Source organism: Heterodontus francisci, chromosome 7, assembly GCF_036365525.1.
Source record: "Heterodontus francisci isolate sHetFra1 chromosome 7, sHetFra1.hap1, whole genome shotgun sequence".
NCBI lineage: Eukaryota > Metazoa > Chordata > Chondrichthyes > Heterodontiformes > Heterodontidae > Heterodontus > Heterodontus francisci.
Genome location: NC_090377.1, coordinates 31,693,575 through 31,715,436, shown reverse-complemented (window position 1 = coordinate 31,715,436; position 21,862 = coordinate 31,693,575).

The window sequence follows — 21,862 nt, the reverse complement described above, 5'->3', positions numbered from 1 at the left end:
CAGTCAAGTACAAGATAATTGACAGTCTAAACCTATGAGTCAAGGGAAAAGAGTTGACAATTCCAGATCTCAGCAAAGTTCATTGTTACCAGATCAGGTCGAGTCAGCAGACCACATTTCAGAGACGCTTGAATAAGTAATAGGAGAGTCCATACAGAGTCCATACATGTGTAAATACTGTTCACAATTATCCTATTTCATTATGTGCACAGCTTACAACTTATCTAGCTTTCTATTTAAGGGAAGGGGGAATATTGTGATATAGCTTTAACTGCCTGAGTACTAGCTTACATACTACCGAATATGTAAATAGTTTGGTTTACATCATCACAGGAAGTGATGCAAGCTAGCATGTGAAACAGTAGTTGGCGCAGTGTTAGTCAGCAAGTAGCACGTATATTGAAGAGCTCTTCTGTAATTCCGTTAATCTGTAATAACGAACCCTGCGTTTAGCTTACCAATCATCACCATAGTGTTTGGTATGTTTGTGTTAAAAAACAATAACACAACACTATGGAAAAAATTACTCCTCATCTCCCCTTTTTATTGTAGAAAAGCTTAACTCGCTAGTATCGACTTCATCCCTCTCCTATTTGAAAGCTATTTTAAAATAAATAGATTAATGCCTCTGGTAAATTACGGAGAGATATAGTTGATATGAATACTTTAAGAATTTGTACAATAATATTGTTGGCTATGATTCCCAGGCACTGCTTCTGTCAAAGAAAGATATTACTTGTATAAATCTGAATACCTTTAAAGAAATGGAAAGTGGGACTAACTGGATTTTTCTTCTAAAGAGCCAGTGCATACTCAATAGGTGGAATGGCCTCACTCCATGCTGTACTGCTCCCGGTCAAGCAACATGTTGATTTTGAAATTCTCATCCTTGTTTTCAATCCCTCCATGGCGTCGTCCCTCTCTATCTCTATAATCTCCTACAGCCCCACAATCCTTTGAAATATCTGTGCTCCAGTAATTCTGTTCTCTTGTGCATCCCTAATTTTAATTGCTCCACTATTGGTGGCCGTTCCTTCAGTTGTCCAGGCCCCCAATCTCTGGAATACCCTCTCTACACCTCTCCACCTCGCTTTCCTCCTTTAAGACACTCCTTAAAACCTACCCCTTTGACCAAACCTTTGGTCATCTGACCTAATATCTCCTTATGTGGCTTGTTGTCATATTTTAATAATGCTTCTGTCAAGCACCTAGGGACATGTTATTATATTAAAGGTGCTATATAAATATAAGTTGTTGTTGTACTATTCTATGATTCTAAACAGCCAGACATTTGAGACGGCAATATATTTTTTCTGCCTGTTTTGCAGGCTTATGCATATAAAAAATTAAAGTTATTTTGACTATACTGCTAACAGTTTCAGTTAATTGATAATTGGCACAATAATCCATGTAACTGTTAACACAATACTTGGACTGTCTGCTGCCTTAACTACCATTAGAGGGCGCTGCAATACCATTAAGGAGCTTCACTGGCACCGAGAACAGTTTGTATTTCATCACATAGCTAAAACTGTATTACCACCTCCCTTCTCACTGTCCAAAGCCCCAAACATTCCTTCCAGGTGAAACAGCGATTTACTTGTACTTCTTTTAATTTACTATCCTTTTTATACATTGCTTATGATACGGTCTACATTGGGGAGACCAGATGCAGATTGGGCGAGTGCTTTGCAGAACATTTCCGTTCAGTCCACAGGCATGACCCCGAGTTTCCGGTCGCCTGTTATTTTAAGTCTCCACTGCTGCTCTGACCTCTTTGTCCTCGACCTCCTAAACCATTCCAATTAAACTCAACGTAAACTCGGGGAACAGCGCCTCATCTTACAGCCTTCCGGATTCAACATCGAATTCAACAATTTCAGATGATAAACCTCTGCCCCCACATTTTTTCCTTTTTCTGCTTTTTTTGTTTTTGGATGGCAGCTGTTGGTGATGATTCTGCTTTTCCCATTTGCAGTTCCTCTGGACCCATAACAACAGAAAATGCTGGTAATACTCAGCAACTCTGATAGTATCTGTGAAGAAAAGAAACAAAGTTAATGTTTCAAATCGATGATCTTTCATCATAACTTTACAGCCTCTATACCTTTAGACACAACTTTTGTCTCTTTACTTGTCCTATTATCACCTACTTTTGCCTTGCACCATCATCCCTGTTGTCAGTTAATCTCTCCTGCTTTACACCAGATCAGAGACCTTCCCTTTTGTTCTTTCCCTGCCTTTGTACTTGTTTAAAACCAGTTACATCTCTTAACTTTTTCCAGTTCTGATGAAAGGTCATCTGCCTGGAATGTTAACTCTGTTTCTCCACAGATGCTGCCAGAGCTACTGAGTTTTTCCAGCATTTTCAGTTTGTATCTTGTTGTATTGCAAAGCTGAAGAGGTTTCGAGTTACCCTGCATAAAAAGCAAGGAAATTGTCATAACTGCTGTTCTCAACCAGAGTCAGAATGTTACTTTAATTTGATTATGATGAGATATTTGGCACAGCAACACATAATTCAATTCATCAATTAAAATCCAATATGCAATTAATAAGTTTAACTAAATGAGTTAAATCGATGCATTTCAAAGCCTAATGCTTGGCTTGTTAATACAATTAGAACATTTTATGACATTGTTAATATATTAATTGCTCATTTTTACATTCATTCAAGACCCACATTTTAAAAAAACAAAATAAGCCTCAACGACGTAATTATCTTCAAATTTTCTTCCTACTACCATAGTTCCATAATTGAAAGTGACAAAGAATCTTTTCCCAATTCCCCCCTCTTGGATCCTTCTCCAGACCTCATAGCACTTTGGCTGAGAGTGTAAGGAGGCAGCTGCTATCACATCCTTTGACTGCTTACTATGAACAACAGAACAATAGCCAAATGGGAAATGAACCTTGACTTGATTTTTAGCCCCTGCTGGGGCCTGGATTGGAGGCACATACCAAAGATAGCAGCACCCGCCCCATCCGGTCCCTGGGCCATTTTCACAGAGGTGGGATGGCAGGGAAATCAGTGTTACCCACCCGCACACACCAATTAAATTTGTTAACAGCCACTTAAGGCCAAATAAAGGAGACCAACTGGGATTTTCTAGTCGTCCTCCAAGTTCCTGCAGGTGGCGGGTGTTGCCTTTTGTGTTATAGGTGGACACACCAATCACTTCGACAAGATCAGTGAATCCAAAAGGTAGGTCCTTTTATTGAAGATACTAACTTGTACACAGAAATACTGGGAAGGCGCTTGGCATTATTGTTCCTGTGGCTGCTTCGGCAAGTGCTTGGAGGGCAAAAGCGTTTGTGCATTACATCCTGTCTGGTGATGGACAGCCATTTCAGATACACCCCTTAAAGCAATACTGCAGCACTTAAAGCAATACCACCACGGGGGCAGGGGGGGAGCAGTTTAGCTGACTGGAGGTGGCCTCCCAGCAGCAGACTGGGGGGCACCAGTGTTCCAGGCAGGCTTAGAGGCCCTCCCTCCCTGAGTGCTGCAGCTGACCTATAGAGGGGCTCCCTCCCTTCCAACCCCACAGTGGTGGTCTGGCTGCAAAAGCCATTTTAAATTTAAACTTTAAAAAAGCTGGAGAGAGGGTGGCTCAATTTTGAAGCACTTTCTCCTCTACTTATCTGCCATCACAGCCTTCTGCTGTTTTCAAGCTGGATGACCTATGATTGGCCGTCCAGCTTTGAGAGCCTGCCCACTGTCCTTAAATTAGACAACGAGCCCACTCTCTAACCATTAATTCACCCCTCGGGGAAAATCATAATGACTGACTGTTTCCCTCACAGTGCAGGCTTCTGACCCATAGTTGAACCTGACGACTGTGTTCAGAAACCTGCAGAGAATTTTTTTTTTTATTTGTTCGGGGGATGTGGGTGTCGCTGGCTATGCCAGCATTTATTACCCATCCTTAATTGCCCTTGAGAAGGTGGTGATGAGCTGCCGCCTTGAACCGCTGCAGACCATGTAGGGTAGATACACCCACAGTGCTTTTAGGAAGGGAGTTCCAGGATTTTGACCCAGCGACAGTGAAAGAATGGTGATATAGTTCCAAGTCAGGATGGTGTGTGGCTTGGAGGGGAACTTGCTGGTGGTGGTGTTCCCATGCATCTGCTGCCCATGTCCTTCTAAGTGGTAGAGGTCACGGGTATGGAAGGTGCTGTCGAAGGAAATATCCAGCTCAGTGTCTCTCTTTCTGCAAGCTGAGCATCCATTTGCTACCTTCTCATCCACAAGTCCAAAATTAAGTGTTTCATGGAATGGGAGTTCAAACTTGTGTCCTGCATTCCAATAATTTTAAAAAGATACATTGCGGACCATTTCAAATTATAATCAAATTTACTTAACTTGTGGCTTGCTTTTAATTGGATTTGTCTTCACCTCCCTCTACAGAAGTTGTGACGCCTAAAGCTGATGTTACGATGCACAGCCACATTCCCTAGCCCCTCCATTTTGTAACTCTGAGACATTTCAATCATGACAACCTGCCCTGATTTAGCATCGGAAATCAATTTTATGTGAGTTTCTAAGGATTTCCTCTAGATGAAAAACTATCAATTAAGTCACTGTTTATATATATTTACAGAAATCCAATCTGATTAGAAATTCAAAGGCAAGACTTTTATAACTATATAGATGATAAGTAGAGAATTTATCTCCCAATGGCTGTGATCTCCTGGAACCTAATTGATTGTCTATGGTAGGGACAGGGGGATGTGTTTCTGAAATGAATTTCCTCGGGTTTTTTTCCTTAAATTGGGCTTAACTTTTTTTTTAATTTCTGTTTTGTTGGCCTCTTCCAGCTGTTTGTGTGGCTGTTTTAAGCAGGTGGGGATGGGTTGGAAATTAAGGTCATGGTATAAGTTGCACAATGACCAGAATGGAACAAGCACAATCGATTGCCATGTCTTTTGTTTTTGTGGGTTTGCTTCAAAGGAGAATTATTTTCAATTTTCACAATTCAGTCATTAAGATAGAAGTTTTCCTTTTTTCTTTCAATTATGTGCGGTAAGATAACCTTTACAAAAACAGTAGGCAAATGCTTGGTCATGTTATAGAGGCACAGAAGCAGTATATTATTTATGATTAAAAGCTTGAAGACAAATGCTAGGAATTAGTCACAAAAAGGTAGAGGCTGCAACCTCTGATCTGAAGTATCACACTGAATCTTCATCAGATACGATGGCCCTGATATTTTCAGAGACAATGCAGGAGATGGGGGCGACGAAAAAGTCCAAAGAACCATGGAAGACCTGGGGGTGGAGACAGGGGTAGGGGAGAGATCCTAACGAACTTAACGCCATGTCCTCATTAACAGGAGCACTGTTCAGAAGCAAATCTATCTACAAGCTGGCATGTTGCAGAATGGGAGTTTGCCTGTAGTCAGGTATTCATTGTTCAAAACTACCGAAGATTTTTGAAGTGCAATGTTAAAGACAGGTTGAGAAAAATAAACATATGACAAACACTTGCTTTTATCTTGTTCCTTATCACATCATCGAAACATTTAACATTACTGCACACAATGATTTACTTTTTGTGTCCAGTTTGGACAAATGCCTTTCTTCACCAGCTAATGGCCTAAAAAGAGCAATGTTATACATGACCAGTTAATCTGCTTCACGTAGCTTTACGTCTTCAAAGAAATCAATTTATACCTTCATATTCATTATGAAGTATTTCTTCAGGAGGTCCCATTGAATCAGCCGCCTCACCTGATGAGAATGAAATGTTGGAGTTTAACATGAACCATTTCTACCACTAGGTGGCAACATATTTCCCCTGATGTATTTAAGTGCGGTCACAATAACAATAGGCTGTATTACATAAATTGGCAGTCTGTATTCCCAGAAAAGAACTTCATTGAACATTAAGGCAAAGTTTGGAGTTTATAAGTTCAGTAAGCCTTTTGACATGTTTGTCAAGAAGAATTGAACAAACAGTCGTTAAAGATGCACAATGTTTGGCTGCTTTCCTGAACGAGAGGTAAAGACTTGTTTTCTATAGTCCCGATCGAAGCAAAAGATTTATATCAACAGTTCTATGCAAACCTGCAAACTTAATATTAAGCTGATTTAGTTGTGTTAATATATTGACATGAATAACGACCATAAAAGCAAATCCCTTTGACACTACATTCTCCCCCATGCCAATAGACGTAGGATACAAAATGCTATCGAGCTCACAGAATATGAGGTGCCTTGCCAACAGAGATCAGTTTTCATGCTGCCAAATGCCTCCCGGCTTTGTCCCAGGTTCCTGTCAGCCATGAGGACTGGGGCAACAAGCAGCTATCATCAACATGAGGGCAAAGCCAGTAACATGTTGAACTTAATGTCCACTGTATTAAAAATGACAAGGGTGGTGCGATACATTTTTAGATCTGCAATGTCAAATTCCAAAATCTGCACTGAATTTGTGCTTTGTGAAGATTACAATATTTATTGGCCCCAATAACTGTGATGCAGGAAGGGAGCGAGGGGTTGGGTGAGATATAGCAGCTGGGAAACATCGGACATGCTGAGGGGAGGGAGAGATAGCTATCAAAGGTCCGGCATTGGACATTGAGGGTCCAATTATGGGGGGCGGTCGTCTAATCAAGAAGTTCAGATCACAGGCTGGTTTCCAGGTGGCTTGTTTGAAGGCTGGTGCGGCGGGAAGCCTACCTGCTCCCTCCACTTGGTCCACTAGCAGTGCTGGAAAGGCACTTAATTGTTGCACCCAACACTTCTCACTTGTGTTCAGTTGTTGGGTTTCCCCAAGGCCCGGAAACCTCCAAGGTTTAAATGTGGAACTGAGATTAACTTAGAAGCAAGCTGCATCTTTAGAATATTTTAAGGACAAACATGCCTCTGGAGAGTGGTTAGTCAGCCACCCCCAACATGCCTCCATTAATACTGGAAATGGGTGAGTTTTGGTCAGGTTTGCCATTTTTTTCCATTTTTAACCCTCCCTTTACCTCCCCTGGGCCCCCAACCTTCCCTGCCTAAGCCTGTCCCTGGGGATTAGAATTCTCCCCACCACCCATTTTCTCTTAAAGGATAAAGTGAAAGTAGAATTAGTGGTTACACAATAAAAAGCTGGTTGATTTTGTGGATCAGTGAAGGACTGAGTGCTATGAAAGCTGATAAGTGGTCATGGTTTGAGGAGCATAAGTGGTAAAATATTAATTAGGGAAAGGTTAAAATGGCAGATGGCAAGAATTCAGAAGTATAGATTAGGGAACTGCGTAATGCAACTATCTTTTATCATGCTCATGAATGGAGGAGTTGTGAACTGGATAATGAACTTATAAAACAAACACAAAACAGGCAGTTTTCCTGAACATCAAGATGGAGTCAAGAAGTCAGGTGACCTTATCCTGTACTCCCAATACACATGGAAGCTACAAGAACCCTGAGTCAATCCTCATGTCTGGACCAGCCTTGGAGAAGGCATTAAAATATAAATGTCCCATTCTGTGTTAATGGCTCTCTCTCATCAACAATTGGATTAACAATGGCATGGCAGACATGGTGTCTCCAAATTCAAACACAAATAAATGGGTGTGAAAAAACTCCACTTTATCAAAATGGAATGAAGATGGGTGATATCCAGACCCCATTGTCTAACAATGGCCTCACCATCAGACACCATGTATGAGGACAATGATAAAGAGAAACCATGGTCACATAACAGAAACCAGGGGTCTGATAAGGAGCTTAATAAAGATATATGCTGGTGTTACGATCAGGTGAGGAGGGTTCAAAAGGCTCCCCTTTTGTCCCTCTCCTTGTTTCACCACAACAGGGTTTATTTCCCTTTAAAATGTGGTTATGCTTACCAATTCAGTGAATGTTTAACCATTTATGTGCTATGATCATAAGAAAACCAATCGGACAGGTTTTCTTGAGTTTAAACATGAAAATGGTTAGTTTTATTGTACTTAAAACTGATCGAAGTAAAATAATAAACTATGCTCCAACTTTCACACACACACATGAGATTCACACACACAAATGGTTACAGAGTAGGGAAGAATAGCTTGGTTGGATTAGAGTCTGGAATAATAAAAAAAGAGTATACAGTCTGTGGAGTTTGGTAACTCAGTTGTCTTCCAGATGAACTTGGTGCTCCTGAGGGTTTTGGCATGTAGATGTGGCCAGCTGGTTCAGGGTTTTCTTGGAGACAGTGATGCAGATTGTTTTCTTCGTGGGATCTCTGTCTGCAGCAATGATAGGCTTGGATGGTTACAGCCAGCAGGCAGGGTTCAAACTTGCAAGGTGGCCTGGAAAGAGTGAGAGAGAGAGGGAGGGACCCCACTTAGGTCCTTACTGGTCAGTATCAGTTGCTTGTCTGCCTGCAGATAGAAAGAGAAGCTAGTTTCACACAGATGGTGGATCTGTCAGATGATGGCCCAGTGTATTCTCTCTCTTGAAACTTAATTTGATAATTTCTGAGAATTCCAATCTCTCTCAGGTTCCCATTGTTCCAGTGATTACCTTTTGAGTGATCTGTCTCCACCAGGGTTAATGCTCCAAGATTGCCTTTAATGTCTTATCAATGAAGACAGGACAAGTAGCCCATTCAAAATTTCCAAGCCATTGTTCTGGCTGAGGATTGACCAGACCTTATGTCTCCACCTCGATACATTGGAATGTAGGGTATTTTGATGCAAATTGCGGTGGCCATTTTAGTTGCTAGTAGTCACCTTTTTCAGTTCTTTTTTTCCCTATTTTTTTAAAGTTTAATTCAGATTTCCAACCAATGGATTAAAAAAAATTATCATTCAACATAGCACGTGTTCATGACACTGGGAAGACAAAGGCAAAGCCAGAGTTGGACAGAGATTCCATCTGCTCCAGCGGAAGAAGAAGAACCCTGCCTAAGAACACCATCATTAAACTACAAGTAGGCAATGACTGGAAGTGGCCTGAACTCCATACCTGAGAAAACATACCAGGGTTTTCTACATTGAACTGTGACTGAGATACAACAAAACAAATTCTGCAATAATGCATTCGTCCTCATGAAACTTTCCAAGTTTTTGTCTTCAGTGAACCAGGAGCAAGGAAAATCAGGCCTGCGCTGTTTTTTAAATCTTCACCCCTGGGGAAGAATGCAAGGTTTACAGTGAACTCTTTTAAAAACCATCAGACCTAAATGCATGTATCTTCTAATCTCTGTCTCTTCTGTGTTTGTGTGTGTCTCTGTATGCATGTGAGAGTGCATGAAGTTGCAAATATTTTCAGGTATTGTACGATAAACATTTATCTTTCTTTAAACCTACAAGAAAACCTGTCATTTGTCTGTTTAATGACCATTAAAGCTCTCAGGGGTTAAAACACATTTCTAATAAAAATGCTGTCTTCGGTCAGTTGAGAGGTGAAAAGGGGAAACCATCCCTATCATTTCCCATCTGTCTGTAACACCCTGAAAACTACGAGTAGGAATTTTCCAAAGTGTAATGTAGGATAATACCTAAATTACTCTTGGCATTGCCAGTCATCTACCTAATAGCCCAATTTTGGCAAATGTGACCATATTAATGGTAATAGCTCACAACTAGAGCTGGATTTTGTGCAGGAGGTGGTGTTCCCGGCGGCAGACTGAAAAGGGGGAGGGAACCCCGCCTCTGCATTTTGCCAGCCCACCCAGAATGATCCTCCAGTATTTTTTTGTCAACGTTTAAGGAGGTGGGATCCCTGTCCCTTTAAAGACTTAATAGGGATAGGGATCCCGCCCGCAAGAGCTACCAGCCAATCAGAAGGCCAGCAGCTCAGCGGCAGCTCAGCAGTATGGGCAGTGCCACCAGCAGCGGTGGCCACTGCCAGTACTCCAGAAGACTCAGACCTAGACCCAGCACTGGGACCCCCAGAGAAGAAATAATTGAGGCGGGGTCACTGGGGCCAGTCTGGAAGGCTCCAGCAAGGATAGGTGGGGGGGGGTGGACATTCGGTCTAGGGGGAGGGGGGGGTTCCTGAGGGGTACTGTTGTTCCCGGAGGGGGTTGGGGGGGAATCTTCCATGAGCCACAAATTGTCCACGACGGAGGGACACCCCCACCCCGCCCCCCCGCCAAGTCAGCAGGGAGGGTGCCTCATTTTCCAAGGCATCATCCCTGTGTGATGGAGGACCCCCACACCCTCTCCCCCGCCACTGGTAAAAATCCCAGCGGTGGCGGGAAGAGGCCCTTATTTGGTCTCTGGGCAGGAAGGTTGTTGTCGGCCTATCCCGTGCCTGGATGAATTAGAACTGGAATTCCCGGCATCTTGTTCCATGCCGGGCGAATCTGCCACAATTTTCCGCCCCCCACCCCCGTCACGAAACCCACTGTCAGGATGAGAACAAAATCCAGCCCCCAGTGTGAGGCATTCTGTCAGTGAGGTGAGAACAGCTGTAAATGTCACCCACTCATCAGTTAGTTGTAAACTTCACTCACTCATGAGTTTCTTCTTATACAATTTGTTTGTCAATAAATACAATCAAAAAAAACTTAACAGCACAATGGAAAGTTTTTGAAAACATTTTCACTCTTAACATGGCATCTGGTCACACTTTACTACTGGAACGGATGTCTGTTATTCTCTGGTCCACTGACATCATTCTTCAAAATCAGATACAAAAAATGGTTGAATGCTGCCAATGAGAAATTTAAATATTACATAATAGGTCCTTTTAATACTGGTTTAGGAGACCTTTGGCTAGATGCAAGGTTTGCTAAACACTGACTGCAAACATCCAGCATGTTCCCAACGCCCAGTGTTCCTGACCATGTTTAAATATAGTCTGATTAGTGAGATGGTTTTTACAAGTTTCAAAAGGTTGTTGGCAGACCTTTTCCTTTGAAAACACTAAGGCCTTAGCAAAGATATAAGAAGATATCAGGCAAGTGAAGAAATGCTCTAGGGTTTCAATCGCTTCACTTTTCTCAGAGCACTGACTGACATATCTATCGGATACTGCTGCACCTTTGTGTTTCATTGCTATCTGCAGCTCTGAATGCAGTGACTCCAGGATAAAGTAAACTTGTACATTCGAATAATGGTAGCATAGTCAATGAGACTGTCAAAGTAATGCTTCTTATCAGGGGCTCATCTGACTGAGGTTTGAGCTCATTTACTAAATATTTTGGGCAAGGAATTTGGATCATTTGTGCCCTCTTTTTTAGGCACTTTTTCAAGCTCCCAAATTACATCCATGGCACCCGTGAATATTGGGCGAATTGCGCCCGATGCCATATTAGTGAGGGCTTCAGCGCATGCTCACAGTGAATGGCCACGGAAGTATGCTGAGCAAGCAGATTGTGATGTCAATTAGCATGATGTCAGCAGTGCCATTTTGGAGCTCAACACTGCAGCTAATGCCCTCTCTAATCCTTGTACAGCTGAAAATACGTTCAGCAACAGGAAGGGCTCTTCAGTACCGCCCGCCCCAACAACCCCACCACTATTTAAAGGAACAGCTACTTGCAGGTTCATTGTTGGTTGATTTCTTCTCACTGTTGCTGCAATTATTTTATTTTTAAAACATTTTATTTGGAGATACAGCACTGAAACAGGCCCTTCAGCCCACCGAGTCTGTGCCAACCAAGGACCACCCATTTATACTAACCCCACAGTAATCCCATATTCCCTACCACCACTAGGGGCAATTTACAATGGCCAATTTACCTATCACCTGCAAGTCTTTGGCTGTGGGAGGAAACCAGAGCACCCGGCGAAAACCCACACGGTCACAGGGAGAACTTGCAAACTCCGCACAGGCAGTACCCAGAATTGAACCCGGGTGCCTAGAGCTGTGAGGCTGCGGTGCTAACCACTGCGCCACTGTGCCGCCTTAGCATGTATAAGTGTTAGCATCTATAAGTGTTTGGTGCGTTGTGTAGTTCTTTAAAGTTTCAAAGGTCTATAAGGAGTATTGTGGCAGATGCTGAAGGATTTTTGCTGATTTCAAGGCTTATTCACTAACCAATTGCTCTCAGACATGGGACCACTCGTAGCATTCATCTTGGGATATAGCATGACTTGGGGCCATTCAGAGAAGGACAGTCTGCTGGAAGAGGGAGAAGGGGGAGCAGGAATAGGGCTCTCAGCAGGAGGCCATATTAGCCGAGTGTGTTCACGGAGCAATTTTCCTACCTGAAGCCCACAAGGAACAATCAGTGGGATGCCTGTTCTTCAGTAAGGACATCCTCATCGGCTTAAAGGTTGTCATAGAGACAGACTACAAATCCTTAGTTTCCTTACTTGATGACAGGGAACTTGCTAGGATGCCTCCGAGAATCCAGAGATTCCAGTTGAGGTTAATGAGGTTCACGTACAAAACGGTATTCTTACAGGGCAAGCTGCAAATGACAACAAATGCATTGTCCTGAGCTATTGTTGACCATCCTACACAACATTGAGTCATATTCTCAGTTCACTGCATCACAATGGCTGGCAAGCTCAAAATAGTTCCAAGAAATTTGTCATGCTCAGATGCAAGATGAGGAATCTATATCCACCAATATTGCAGGTAGGGTTGGCCACAGCAGTGTCCCAGTGGTAAGAGGATGAAAATCTTCTTTGAAGACAGAAAGCATTTTACTATTGTGGATGATTTGCTGGTATATGACGAGAGGTTGGTGATTCCGGACTCACTCCGGGTACACATCTTGGAGAAAATACACCAGGGCTACGTGGGTATAACAAAACGTAGATCACAGGCTCAGTTGTGGCCGGGAATATCGAAAGATATAGAAGAAATGATTTCTAATTGCTAGGTATGCTCAGTGCACAAACAGGATCAAAGGGAAACCCATATCTCAACCCAATTTCCAACCAGATCGTGAGAACGTCTGGGGATGGATCTATTCATGTTTAATGGAAAATTCTACCTGATTTGACATAGACTATTTTTCAAGGTGGATTGAGGCCAAACGTTTGTACACAACGACAACTGAGACAGTTATTTGAGTGTAACAGGAGATCTTTGCAACACATGGTATACCAGATAGTTTCTGATAATGGACCACAATTTGCAAACGACTACTTCACGCACTTTGTGGAAAACTGTAGATCTGTACATCTTACAAGTTCCCCTAGATACCCACAATCTAATGGTGAAGCTGAGAGAGGAGTCAGAACTATCAAAGCACTGTTAAAGAAAAATTAAGATTTTCAAACAGCACTCCCAAACTACAGATCTATTCCATTGCTAGGTGGGCTAGCACCATCTGAACTGTTGATGAGAAGGAAGCTTAAAACACAACTTCTCATCCTACCCAAAAAAATTACTTCCAGGTCTGGAAGTCCAGGATTGTCAAAAAGTTCAAGACAGAGAAAAGTTTTAACAAATGTAACAAGCTTATAATTATAATGGGAAAAATCATACCAGGAACCTACCTGAGTTGATGGAAGGAGAAGAGGTATGGGTACAAGACCAGATGCAGTGGTGTGCAGCAGTTTGCGAGACAGCACCAAGGTCCGCAGCTGATCCTTGGAAGGAGCTAAAAGCAAGGACGTTCAATGCCACAGTGAGCTTGACGGCTACTGGCAGGGCATGGCAAGCACTGCTAAGAGGTATGAGATCTTGCATGATGACGGGACAAATTTCTGTGACCATCTGCCTGGAGAGTCGCTGTCTCTTCTGGCACTGGTTCTCGATTATCTCAAGGTAGCTCTGTCTTTGGTGGTAGATCCGTTGCTAAGAGTATGGCTTCCATTGCCTTTCTGCCCCTCTGCCCTTGGTCCCTCTCCTCTGCCCTCCTGATGCCCGGGCTCTGCCCTTCCTGTGGAGGATGTTGCTCCTCATCGCCACCGGACCTGAAATCTGAGAGTCACAATCCCATTGCCAGCTTCTGCCATCCTTATACTCAGGTGACTTCCCAATTGTGTTTAGAAGCCTTGCCCCCTCCTCTTATGACCCCTGCACTGCTTGAGTGGTTACTGACCACTCTCCCCACACCCTCTGCACACCAGATGGCACCTGTGTGAAATGGCCGAGACCCTTTTGCATGGTTCTCCCTTTCATGGGGCCCATCCAACTCCCTGGGGCAGTCATGATTGGCTGTCCATTGTGTACCTACCTCCATGCACTTGGTCTGCCCCAAACCAAGTGTGCAGACCATTCCCCCACTACTACCAAAATCTGAACATCGCTTTCAGTGAGCTCTTAATGAGCTCCTTAATGGCCATAATTACCAGATCAGGCCAGCTCTTGGAGACACCCTCCCCCACCTTGGTGAAACTTGCTGGTGCAGGGATCGACGATGAAAAATTGGCACATCGACCGGCGCCAATACTTTCACCACCCACCTGCCTCCATTCCTGCCCGCAGTGGGACATATAAATTCAGGCATAACTTTTTATTGACGGTTTGTTTAATTAGGAATTCAACAAACCAATGACTGATGACTCTAGTGTTATATTTCGGAAAGCCAGTTGGTGAAGGATAGTACTGGAGCCAATCTTTATTCAGTTTTACATTTATTTACAGTTAAACATTACAAGAATACATCCCCTAACTCAACCACACCACAGTTTCAATAAGTGTCTCTTTATATGTGCTCAGGTGAAACCCAAGTTAATGCCCACCACCTGCAAACAATTAAACACAATTAATATACAATTAACATCCAATGCACAAGCTCCACGTATGTGTGCAGCATGCATACAATGAAAGCCATGCTGCCACACGAAATGTGACAGAACAGACCATCAGCGTGCTGAAACAATGCTTCCACTGCTTGGACTGCTCTGGAGGAGCCCTGCAATACACAGCAGAGTAGGTGTCATGAATCATCGTGGCCTGCTGCATGCTGTAAATCCTCACTATCATGAGAGCCATCCCTTACCACATGCTATATGGTGAGCAGCTGAGGAGCAGAATCATGAAAAGGATGATGAGGAAGAGGTAGGGAGGATGCGACCTAGACAGCTCCTTTCTGGCCAGGTTGTCTGTGAAGAACCTATCTGAGTGTGCTACCAGTAACCACAACCCCAATTTCCCATTCACCAACCATCCCTTCCCTCTGTTACTGGCCATCACAGCATCCACTTGTCCATGATGCTAAAATAAAAAACACCACTAAATAAACATTCCAAACCAAACTCAAATCAATCAAGCCATATTGCATGTAAAAGACAATAATTATCCTTGTGCATTCCCATAGGGTCTGTCTTCCCTTTACCTCTTCCTGTACTGTGCTTCTATGTAGTGCTCCTGCCGTGGCTGCAGCATGGAAGAGACCGCAGAATGGCCTTGAAGGATGACTTTGAACAGCTCTCAACTTAGAACGCCTAGCTATGGGCTGCATTATCTCAGCATGGGTGGCAGCAGTCTGGGCTGGCTGGCTAACAGGCAACAGCAAGGACACTGACAGAGTGGTAGGGCTGGGAGGACTTCTTTCTTCCGGAGAGACGACAGCAGCAGATTTGTGCTCCATGGAGCCACTGCTACTTCCACAGGGTGGCGCATCAGCAATCCTAGTAATTTGTTGGAGTCAGCTCGCTGGACTGCTGTGGGAGCCTACCAGTCCCTTTGCACTCTATAATCCACAGCCATGATGACAGCAGTCTGAGCTTTCAGTGCACCACTGAGACACTGGGTGGCTGCTGCTTAGGTTGCAATGGAAGATGAGACAGTGGCCATCAGACGCTGTATCATGGGTGAGTCCACATGTGTACGAATGAAGTTGGCCACTACCACTGGAAAGGTGGGCTCCAAGCTCTGTGCAATGTCCTGGACCAAGTTGGTGCTGAAAGCCTCCATGCTCCTTCGCATTGATCACAGGCATTCTGGCAGGCCTGCCAATGTATCAAGTATTTTGTCATGCATGCCCATTAACATTCTACTGTAGACCGCCCAGTGAAGTGTTCATTTCAGTCCTCTGCAGCGGAACTCCTGAGCAACCTCACCCTCCGCTGAGCTGGCACCTGTGCTATCTTTGCCCCCTCCCCTGGATGCAGGCCACTAGTGCCCGGTGTCTCATCACATGCAGATCCTGCATCTTATGCTGTCTGTTAGTGCCTAGTTAGCTGAAGGCAAAGCCACCAATGGTGGAGTGATTAAAATCAGACATGTTCAAGAGGATGTACTTTTGATGCCTTAGGTATCTTTATACAGCTGAAAGCCACACACAGTATGTTCTTTACTCACATTACATTGTATTACTTTGAATGCATACTAACATATACACGCAAACTATACTAGTGTTTTCACACTGGCACCAAAGATGAATAACTTAATGTTGTCAGGACTCCCTGTCGACTGGAGAAGCTTTGAATATTTGCAGTTCTACCCAGCAAGTAGATACAGTTCAAATCATCTTGTTACATTAAAACCAGCAGCATAGGATGTCAGTTTCATTCATTGGTATTAATTAATATGTTTCCTACTATGTGAAGGATCTCTTTGGAGTAGACTTGCACAACAGCGAGGAGCGAGTGGTTAAAACACTAATTTGTGGAAATTGGCACTTTTCATTTGAGAAATATCTATGTGACAACATATTTATTGATGATGCTCATAATTGCCTTGGGGTATTTTACTATGTTAAAGGTATGATATCAATGCAAATTTATTTATCACTTATTATCAGCATTGTTTCTAAAATGTTTTAATAATGACAACTCAGATTATTCCTTTTTTAATTTCTCCTTTGAAGCCTTCAAAATATATTTGTTGAACTAAATGCCACCCAGTAAGGGAGTATACCCATTGCTGAAGGATTTGAGTTTTGTAGAAAGGTCTTGTGTTGGTCCTCAACTGAAGTTGGAAAAACAAATCTTCAACCAGTTATGATGTCTGTATTCTTCAGTACAATCTTTTTCAAGTACAACCTCACAATAAACAGATCCCTGAGCTTATTGGTAATCATAGCAACACAGTGAAGAAGTTAACAAAAAAAACAGTAATCTGAACCTCTGAAGATTTTTTGGAACCATATTTTCCTGCAGTGAAAAAAATGTCACAGTGTTAGTTTTAGAGCGCATATTTCTTTGAACTATGAAATGCATTGATTTTTTTTTTAAACTGCTTTGGAAGTAGATTAAAATACATTGGTGCACGATGAACCCAGATCTCTGTGCCTTCAAAAGCTTCATGACCACATGAAGTCAAGTGGGCGAAAAGAAAACGTTACTGATTGATCCGAATGGTAAGAGCAATTGAGAAGTGAGGTCGAAGAAGTGAAATGCACTGTTACATATGGATATATAGCACTCAACATTAGTTCAATTTTATATGAGATTCAAAACAATGCAGCCCTTTAACTTCAAATCGCTGAATAATGTAATTCAGGTCAACCAAAAGCTGAACCGAAGGCCTGTTTATAAGTATATACATAAGAGCACATTGTATGAAGACTTTAGACATCTGTAATCTCATTAGTGTGCCCTGAAAGCTACACTGTGATTGTTCTGCCACTAATTGAAAATTCTGTAGCAGAGGCTTTGTATTATCTGGCAAAAAGCCTGAATTTTCCTTTTACTCAAGGACATTAATAATTCATGCAACATTTCCTGCTCTCACCAAGGAAATATTCATTCTGAAGGACCTTGTCAAAACTAAATCTTTTTGACATAGACTCCGTAACTACAGTACTTATTACTGAGTTCATGGTGTTTCTAGCATAGAACTGCTAAACCACTGATCACCTTGTGAGTCTCACACAGATACTGCTTTCATCAGCTAATATATGTAATCAGTGATGTTCAGTTTCCTTTCTCTCAGATATCACAGAAGGCTTGCATGTTTGTCATATCAGGTAACTTTTCTTCTTTCAGGTTCAAGGCAATTTGCAGTGTGCGGTTGCAGATTTTTTTTTACGTCAGTTGGATTTGTGTTGACTTACTGCCAAGCAGAAAAATAACAGAAAAATAAAAATAAAGCCATTCTAAGGGCACAGAGAATGAACTAAATAAGAGTGAATGTCTCCTCGTGGGTTTAGTGTTTTTGTGATTGCACAAGTTTACTTTGCACTTTTTAGGGAGACCATGTACATTATTATTAATATTCTGTTGAAGAGCCACTCAGAACAATCCTGCGAGGATGATGCTGAATCTTTCAACGGTAAGTCATCTGCACAGCCATTTAATCAATATAAATCATGCACGGGGAGTGTGAAATGTAACATTTTGGGTGGAAGTGAAGATGATTTCAAGAAGAATGCGTGCAAGTTATGGTTGACTGAGAGAGTCTTGGCTATATGTTCTCTTTGAGAAAACTCATCAACAGACAGAAAATACAGCGAATGAGAGAGGCACTTTATGGAGGGCAAACATGGGGGAGAATTTTATGCTGGCGGCAGGATCTTGACATTGGGGGAAGCCGATGCCGAGATCCCCACTTCGCTTCTTTTCTGGAAGTCCTGCTGAATTTAGTGCCAATCAGGCACTAAACTGGACAGCAGCGGGCCTTCCCTAGGATTTGGGACCACATCGCTGGAGGACCTGGTCTTGCAGAGCTGCTGGCCAATCAGAGGCCGGCAACTGCAGCGCCACCACAAAGGCGGTGGCTGCTTCTGTACCTGCAGACATTAGACACCGAGGAGCAGCGCTGGAACCAGGCTTAAGGTAGGTCAGGGCGGGAGGAGTCTCGTGGAGTGGGGGTCGCGGTGGAGGGGAGTTGGCAGCAAGGGGGGGGGTGGCATTCAGCAGGCCCCCCCCTTCCTGATGCCGGGTTCCCTCGTTCAGGCACTAAGTGCCTTTGAATGAGGGACCACGCCCCCCTCCCACCCTATGCCTCCAAAGCTGGGAAGCAGCCCGCATAGCTTTTCATGCCATGCTTCCCATGCAGCGACAGGACGGCCGCCGCACAAATAATTGCAGCTGCGACAGGAAGAGGCCCTTAATTGATGGTTAATTACCCAGTTAGGGCCTCAATTGGCCGCGGGGCAGGAAGGCTGTTCACAGGCCTTGCCGCCCCGGACTAAGTTTCGGCGTAGGTGGGATGGTGACGAAGTCCCCCCACCACCATCCCACCTGAATATATGCTCTCCCTGCCTTCAACCCCACCATGGGAGTGAGCATAAAATTCCACCCAGTGGTGTCTGTTGTCTGTCTCACTGAAGAAAAGTGTAAATTGAGCAATGAGAATGAAAGTAAATAACCTGTTGTGTATCAGAGTACATTTCTGGATTACATGCCTGGATTTTCCTTATAAAATCCCATTTTTGGGCAGTCTTCATGTGATCTGGCTGCCAGGGTTTCCCTCCTCTGACCCTTTGGGACTCTGCTAAACCCTGTGATTATATTTAAACAAGAGGGAGGGGTATGATCAAGTGATACCTGAGATCTCTTTGCGCACCTGCTCACTAACTGTCTCAGAAAATCACTGGCACTGTAAAGATGCCCTACAGGTGGGAAAAAATTAGAAAGGTGAATGAGCACATGTCCTATCTTGAAAGAAAGAAAGACTTGCATTTATGTAGCGCCTTTCGCGACCACAGGATGTCCCAAAGTGCTTTACAGCCAATGAAGTACTTTTGAAGTGTGGTCACTGTAGTAGTGTTGGAAATGAAGCAGCCAGTTTGTGTACAGCAAGCTCCCACAAGCAGTAATGTGATATTGGCCTGATAAACTTTTTGGTGATGTTGATTGAAGGATAAATATTGGCCAGGGCACCAGGGATAACTCCACTGCTCTTCTTTCAAATAGTGCCATGGAATCTTTTACGTCCACCTGTGATGGCTGACGGGGCCTCAGTTCAATGTCTCATCCAAAAGATGGTACCTCCTACAGTGCAGCTTTCCCTCAGTACTGCACTGGAGTGTCAGCCTTGATTTATGTGCTCAAGCCCTGGAGTGGGACCTGTACCCACAACCTTCTGGATACAATTCACCAATGTGTCAATTCACATTCACCCATTACCCCTGCTCTTGCTGACCCTCATTGGCCTCTGATCCGCCAATTGCCATCCTCATGTCCAAAATCCCTTCATGGTCTCACCCCTCTATATCCTCCTTCGGTCCTATACCCCTCCCCTTGGAACCTCCATTCCTCTAACACACTAGCCTCCTGTGCACCCCCACTGCCTTCTCCCCAACTCTTTGATCAAGCTTGTGGTCATCTCTTCTAATCTCTGCTCCTTTGGCTCTGTGTCTGTTTTTTTTAATTTCTCTTCTTTGAAATGCTTTGGGATGTTTCCTGATGTTAATGGTACTATATAAATGCAAGTTGTTGTTGTAAAAAGCACCAAGCATCAGTATGCTGCAAAAACTGGAGGAGCAAGCGCTGCAAAAATGGTAAAATGATGGAAGGTAGGAAGTTTTGAGGGCTTGTTTGGGATGTAGCAAAATAGCACTCGTGCTGCTCCTAATTCTAGGAACTGGCACGCTTCTTAAATGGTGTCCCCAGATATAGTTAAGATGGCTATGTTGCCTGCAGTGCCTATCATCTCCGTGGGTCCCGATGAATCTATTCAAAATAAGCTCTCAAAGCTTTCTATCTTCCTTCATTTTACCTGTTTCTGCAGCTCTTGCTCTTCCAGTACATGCAGCATACTGATGCTGGTTGGTGCACCGTATGCTGCAGTGAAAAACGGCCCAGTTCTCAATCTGCTGCGCTGCTGTACACTTGACCTCTGCTGGCTGCTTCTGCAGTTTGAATGACATCTTTTAAGTCAAGTGTCATTAATGTGACGCGTAATTCATATTATGGCTGAGTAACTTTGTACAAGTACAATTAATAGCTATTGAACAAGTTAAGAAAATGCACAGCTCTGTACGTTAAGGTGCACAGCAATTGTTAATGCTGAAGAATATTATATTGAATTAATATACAGTTCCTCATTAGCCCACAAGGACAGCAAATTTCTTTTCGTGTGGTAGCTGTCGTGAAATCTAAAACTTTTTCATTAAGAATCCAATTATGATTTCCCGACTCCAGCACAGAAAAGTTAAAAAATAGCACTGGGTGGACCAACAGGCATTGACCTAGGCACCGGAAACAACAGAGACACTCCTTGCCCAGTTAACCCTGCAAAGTCCTCCTCACTAACATCCGCGGACTTGTGCCAAAATTGGGAAAGTTGTCCCACAGACTAATCAAGCAACAATCTGACAGTCATATTCACTGAATCATACATTTCAGTCCATATCCCAGACTCGCACCATCAGGACAGGCCCACTAGAGGTGGTGGCACAGTGGTATACAGTTGGGAGCGAGTGGACCTCGGAGTCCTCAACATTGACTCCAGACCTCATGAAGTCTCATGGCATCATGTCAGTACTCCTCCACGTTGAACTCCACTTGGAAGAAGCACTAAAAGTAGCAAGGGCACAGAATGTACTCTGGGTTGGGGACTTACATGTCCATCACCAAGAGTGGCTCAGTACCACAACTATTGACCAAGCTGTCCGAGTCCTGAAGGACATATCTGTCAAAGTGGGCCTGCGACAGGTGATGGGAGAAGCAACAAAAGGGAAAAACCCACTTGACCTCCCCCTCACAAATCTACCTATCACAGATACATCCGTCCATGACAGTATTGGTAGGATTGACCACTGCACAGTCCTTATGGAAACGAAGCCCCATCTTCACATTGAGGATACCCTCCATCATATTGTGTGGCACTACCAGCGTGCTAAATGGGATAGATTCAGAACAGGTATAGGAGCTCAAAACTGGGCATCCATGAGATGCATTCATCAGCAGCAGCATAATTGTATTCTGCCACAATCTGTAACCTCATGGCCTGGCATATCCCCCACTCTACCATCAAGCACCGGGTTTAGCCCTGGTTCAATGAGGAGTGCAGGAGGGCATGCCAGGTGCAGCACCAGGCATATCTAAAGAGGTGCCAACCTGGTGAAGCAACAACACAGGACACATGCATGTTAAACAGCAGAAACAGCATGTGATAGATAGAACAAAGCGATCAC